General features: G+C 47.4%; 1 protein-coding gene across 14 annotated transcripts in view; it reads right to left on the reverse strand.

Moving 5' to 3' along the window:
• CEP112 (centrosomal protein 112) overlaps nucleotides 1–4,125 on the reverse strand; it is a 413,866-nt gene extending 409,741 nt beyond the window's left edge. For 13 of the 14 annotated variants that reach the window (XR_009254956.1, XR_009254958.1, XR_009254960.1 and 10 more), the window contains exon 1: nucleotides 4,013–4,125. The gene's annotated coding sequence lies outside the window, so the exon portion shown is untranslated. Of the gene's footprint in view, nucleotides 1–3,660; nucleotides 3,787–4,012 lie in introns of those variants that run through there. The other variant, XR_009254955.1, reaches the window with a different exon arrangement.
• Nucleotides 4,126–6,000: the final 1,875 nt, after the last annotated feature.

Raw genomic sequence — 6,000 nt, forward strand, 5'->3', positions numbered from 1 at the left:
CCAAGTGCAGAGCTGAGCATATCACTCTATTTTAAAGTCTCTCCTAGAGTGCCTGGGTGGCTCAGTCGGTTAAGCGGCCGACTTCATTCAGCTCGGGTCATGATCTCAAGGTTGGTGAGTTCTACCCTTGCATCAGGCTCCGCACCACCAGACCATCTCTCACCTCTCCCTACATACACACTGCCTAATACACCCACCCACCAAAGGCCACCTCCCCACCGCTGACCTCCGTGCCATGCCTCCAACCCTCCAAGCCCTTACTCGTCTTCCCCACAGGCTGTCCCCTCTGCCTGCGGTCAGGTAAACACAACTCAAATGGCACTTCTGAATAAAGCCTGCCCTGCTCGGCCTAGACGCCCATTGTGCCAGACTCAGCATGCACTGCCCACATCTGGGAGCAGCATTCATCGTGCTATCATTTTTTGTACACATCTATATATTATTTACATGTCTTCCACCATCTGTGACATGTTCCTGGAAGGCAGGGCCCCTGACTTACACATCTTAGTGGGCACCTAGCACTTTATCTGGCACGTATTAGAAGCTAAAGAACTGACTGGTAAATAAATGCTAACAAAAGGGAATAACGTCCCACTTTAACGTGACCAGTAAGTTTTTAAAAGACTCTGTTCTGAGTACCAAACAGATCTGCTAGAATAGAAATATTATATGGCCGCGCGCCTGGGTGGCTCAGTCGGTTAAGCATCTGACTTCGGCTCAGGTCATGATCTCACAGTCCGTGAGTCCGAGGCCCGCGTTGGGCTCTGTGCTGACAGCTCGGAGCCTGGAGCCTGCCTCGCATTCTGTGTCTCCCTCTCTCTCTGCCCCTCCCTCCATCGCTACCCCCGCCGCCTTGCACTCTGTCTCTCTCTCCAAAATAAATAAACATTAAAAAAAAAAAAAAATTTTTTTTTAAGAAATATTATATGGCCTTAATTCTATTTACCAAAACTGGCAATCCTACCTTCTGCATCACAGTAGAAGAAACATATTTTCAAATTTAAGACTTGGTTAAGAGAAGTTGTATTTAAATGCATTTTCTGGGGCGCCTGGGTGGCTCAGTCGGTCGGGCATCCGACTTCAGCTCAGGTCACGATCTCACACTCCATGAGTCCGAGCCCCACGTCAGGCTCTGGGCTGACGGCTCAGAGCCTGGAGCCTGCTTCTGATTCTGTGTCTCCCTCTCTCTCTGCCCCTCCCCCATTCATGCTCTGTCTCTCTCTGTATCAAAAATAAATAAACGTTAAAAAAAAAAAATTAAAATAAATAAATAAATAAAATAAATGCATTTTCTGATTGGTTAGTTGGCTTGGGGGTGTTTGGAATGGCTGTTTTGCATTCCTACAACAACTAACTGCATTCTAATATAATTACACCCGTTATGTACTTGGTAACAAAAGGCTAGATACCACTGCAGAGTATTAGATCATAAAGGTGAAAAGCAACTATTCAAATGGATGACCAAACAGAAACTCACAAACCCAGAATTCTGAACACAGCTCCAGCCCAGGAGTATACTCCCAGGTTTTAACAACGCATCCTGCCCTCGTACTCAAACATCTGCCTGACAACACCCACCAATGAAGCTAAAGCAAAAGATTTTTAATCATCACTAATTGGCAATAAATTCTTTGACACATGCAGGAGATGTTAATGTTTAACGTTAGAGAAAACTAAAACTCAACAGCTAAAAGACTCACCCAAAGTCATGAAATAAAGCGCAATGCTAGAATTAAAATTCTGAAGTCCCTAGCTCTCAGATCCATTATATGGAACCTGTGAGCCATTTACATACACGTCAGCAATATCTCCAACTAATAAAGACATATTTTGAAAAGTAGAAAGGCAATTGGAATTGTTACAAGGAGACACAATACTGGAGTACACATTTTTTTAACACAATAAAAGGTCAATATGATATTTACAAAAAGCTAAAAATCTGCATCTCCTTATCCCTTATTTATTCTCCAATAAAATTAAGAAATGCAACAAGGAAAAACTGTTACCATTTCAAACCTTCAAGGAATTCTTCCTACACAAATGACATCTTTTTTTTCAAGTTCATTTATTTATTTTGAGAGAGAGAGTATGTGTGCAAGTGCGCAAGGGGCAGAAAGAGAGGGACAGAGAATCTCAAGCAGGCTCTGCCCTGTCTCTGCAGAGCCTGATGCAGGGATTGATCTCACAAACCATCAAGACCTGAGCCGAAATCAGGAGTCAGATGCTTAACCGACTGAGCCACCCAAGCGCCCCACAAATTACATCTTGTAAACAAGCTATATCTACTTAGTTCCATCTAATCAAAAAGTTTTACCACTATTTAAAGCTCTATCTTTTTTTTAAATTTTTTTTTTTTTTCAACATTTTTTATTTATTTTTGGGACAGAGAGAGACAGAGCATGAACGGGGGAGGGGCAGAGAGAGAGGGAGACACAGAATCGGAAACAGGCTCCAGGCTCCGAGCCATCGGCCCAGAGCCTGACGCGGGGCTCGAACTCACGGACCGCGAGATCGTGACCTGGCTGAAGTCGGACGCTTAACCGACTGCGCCACCCAGGCGCCCCTAAAGCTCTATCTTTGACTGAGTCTTTAAGTACTTCTCATGTGCCTACTAGTCACATAAATCACTTCAAAACCAAAAAAAGAAGTCAATTGGGTGACTCTTCTTAATAGTTATACTCTATATTTGATCATGTCTTTTATTTAACTCACTGCCATTGTCTTTTTTAAAACCTATTTATATGTGGATGCCTCTCAAACAAGCTAAAACCTTCTCAAGGTGCTTAGCTGCCATAGGAGTCAGCAAGGCAGAAAGAAGCAGGCCACAAATATTAAAAGGCCTTAGGAGAAAAGCAGCCACACTGCCAAACAAAAAATACACCCCACATATATATATATGCCCGTTGCCAAACACAACAAACACATTCCTGAAAGTTGCAAGAAAAAAAACCATTTTGTTCAAAACATATTTTAAATGTATGGTGAGTCATTCCAGAAAACTTGAAATACGTCCCTCAGTAGCTCAGTCTTACAGGTACATGGGATGTTTGGACAGTTACGGGAGCACTGACAGAGCCTTCCCTGACGGGGCCAGGAGCATGCTGTGTGCTTTACAAACGTCTCCCGGTCATAGCCCTGGGAGACAGGCACTATTTCAAAGCCACCTGCCAGAGCAGGAAGCTGAGGCTTAGCAGAGTTAAGTTACTGACCTAGAGTCAGTCCCACAGAAAGTGGCAGCTGGGCCTGAACACGGTGTGCCCGTCATCGTGCGCTCCACCCCACTGCAGCCCGACCACTACGCGGAGGCTCCTGTCGTTTCGTTTGCCTTTTCTTATTTTTACTCCTCTTTTAACATAAAGGACAAATAATAAAATAGCCACCCAGTGATCAGAATACAGGCTGTTCGTCTGTACTGATGTTGTTTTCTGTTGCACAATGGAACTCGGAAACCCTCGCTGGCCCCAGCACGCCGCGATGCTGGGCCAGGCCTTCCCGAGCTCACTGCTGTCGGGACTGTCCCCACAGAGGAGCCAGCCCCTGGGTTCTGCCCTCACTCTGGGGTCGTCCATCCTGTCCTGGGAGGAACTTTCCCTGCAAGAGTGGAGAGCGGGCACGGGGCGGGCGGCCTGCGAGCCCGCGAGGCAGCGGCCGCTTCCCTACCTTGTCCCGGACACAGATTTCTCCTCCCCAGCGGAGCGGTCCGATCTCTGGACCCCGGCTCGCGGACCAGCTCCATCCGCCCAGCAAACTTTACCCAGAACTTTCCCCGTCCGCGCCCGGGCTGGGTTTCACTCCACAAGTGGAACCGCAGCGGTCTGCGCCCAGAGCCCCCCAACCGGGCGCGCGCCCCACAGGCCTTGCGAACGGGCCCGGGGCCTGCGGGGCGACGCCCCTCCCCGGACCGGCGGGCACGGGCGGGGCGACCGCCACCCCGCGCAAAATTCCACTCGAGAACCCGGGTTGTAGGGGCAGGACGGGGAAACTCGGGAAATCAAGAACCTGGCGCCCCTACATGCAAGCTTTCCGGTCGGCCGCCGCGCCGCCACCCCCACCGCCGCCACCGCGAAACGGTTTCAAATCCTTGCGGGCCGCCGCCGTCGCCACCGCCCAGCAGCACGGGGGCGGGGACTTCCGCGCTCACATTCCCCGCCCCCTTCCCCACCCCTCCGGCCGCGGCCTGCGCGCGGCGCCGTTGCCATGGCGACGCTCCCGGCGAGGGCCGCCTTCGCCCGGCAAATCGGGGGCGGGACTTCCGCGCTGGTTTCCCCGCCCTCCCGGTCGCGTGCTGGGCCCCGGGCCGTTGCCATGGCGACGCTGCGGGTGGTCGCACTGCCTCCCCGGCCGCCTGGCAGCCTAAAGGCACGTAGGCGGGTCCCAGGCGGAGGTTCCTTGGGAAATCCCACCGCTGTCTGCACAAGGCTGCCCTCGGGCACCCCGCGAGGAGAGTAGCCCGTGAACATTTTAAGCGTCGTGGAGAAGAAACAAGTAGAGGGGGAAAAAAATGGAATGGCTGGAGGGTGTTCACAAAAGGGTGTGCCCATTTGGACAGACGTCGCTGAGTCTCAAGGAGTGAGAGTTTACTGCCTGGTATCTCACAACCCACAAGTGAATGAGGTCGGATTAAAGAGGGAAAATAAGCATTACCTTGTTCCCTTTTTTTTTTCTTTTTTTTTTCTTTCTTTTTTTTTTTTTTTTTGCATTCAGAACTATCTGAGGTTTCAAGAAACTTGCCCCCAAATTCTGAAGATGCTAAAATAAAACAGAAGGTTTTGTGCTTATCAGTTCTGTGTAGAATGGCAAGATAGAGTGGAAAATGTAATTTGGCTCCTCCCAGGAAGCCTCAACCTCCTCAGGGCAGTCTCCGTGTGTGCATTGCTGTGTTATGGTGTTCTTTGGTCTTCTATCGCATTTCTGGAAAGGCTCTGAAGTATATTTATTTAAATACCAGGCAGAAACCAAATTTAAGTTGTAGAAACACTCACTTAAATGAAATTCAGTTTACCACTGTTTTTCATCTAATTTCACAACAGGACTCCTTCTGCAGTGTCTCTGCAACACTCAGTGTGATGCCAAATCTAACATAAGCACAGCTTGAAGCAACTTTTCGGTTTTCCATAAAGAAAATAGAAGATTCATTCACTTGTAACTAGGTACTTTCAAGCTTCCAGAGGGAAGTCCTGGTCTCTCCAAGGTGCTTTTGCAAACCCCTTCCACCAGAAATAAGTACCGACCGTTCTTCATTGTTTCAGTGACTAATTATGAAGGCTAAGGGAAGGCAACGGTATGAAATGTTTTTAAAAACGAGTTTTCCAAAGCATATTTGGGCATGTTTATAGCTAAACAATGATCAGTAATCCAGATCATTCGCACTGCCAATCAGGGATGCAAAAGCCATGTACGCAATTGATGGCAGGAATCTAACCACATGGTGAAGTTTAAAATATGTAACCGCGTTGCAGGAAGAACGTGAAATGAATTTTTGACATTCGATGTCTAAATGAACATGAGCAAAAAAAAAACAAAAAAAAGAAGATGAAGAAAGAGATCAAGGGGGAAAATGTAACAAAGTCAAATTCATCTGAGGGGAAATTACTGCAGAGGGGAAAAGATGTGACTGAAAGTAAAAAGTAATAAAAACTGATAGTAAACTTCTTATTTTCTCTAAGTGAAAGTAAGAAGATAAGAAAATCTCCCTTTATACTTTTAAGAACTAGCAGATTGTCACTTTTTTCATTTAAAAATAAAGTATGAGCGCCTGGGTGGCTCAGTCAGTTAAGCGTCCTACTCTTGATTTTGGCTCAGGTCATGATCTCACGGTTCGTGGGTTCGAGCCCCGCATCGGGCTCTGCACTGACAGTGAGGAGCCTGCTTGGGATTATCTCTCTCTTCCTCTCTCTCTGCCCCTTCCCCGCTTGTGCTCTCTCTCTCTCTCTCTCAATAAATAAATAAATAAATAAACTTAAATTAAAAAAAAAAAAGAATATACAGTTGACCCTTGAA

The sequence above is a fragment of the Neofelis nebulosa genome, chromosome 16 (assembly GCF_028018385.1).
Source record: "Neofelis nebulosa isolate mNeoNeb1 chromosome 16, mNeoNeb1.pri, whole genome shotgun sequence".
Taxonomy (NCBI): Eukaryota; Metazoa; Chordata; class Mammalia; order Carnivora; family Felidae; genus Neofelis; species Neofelis nebulosa.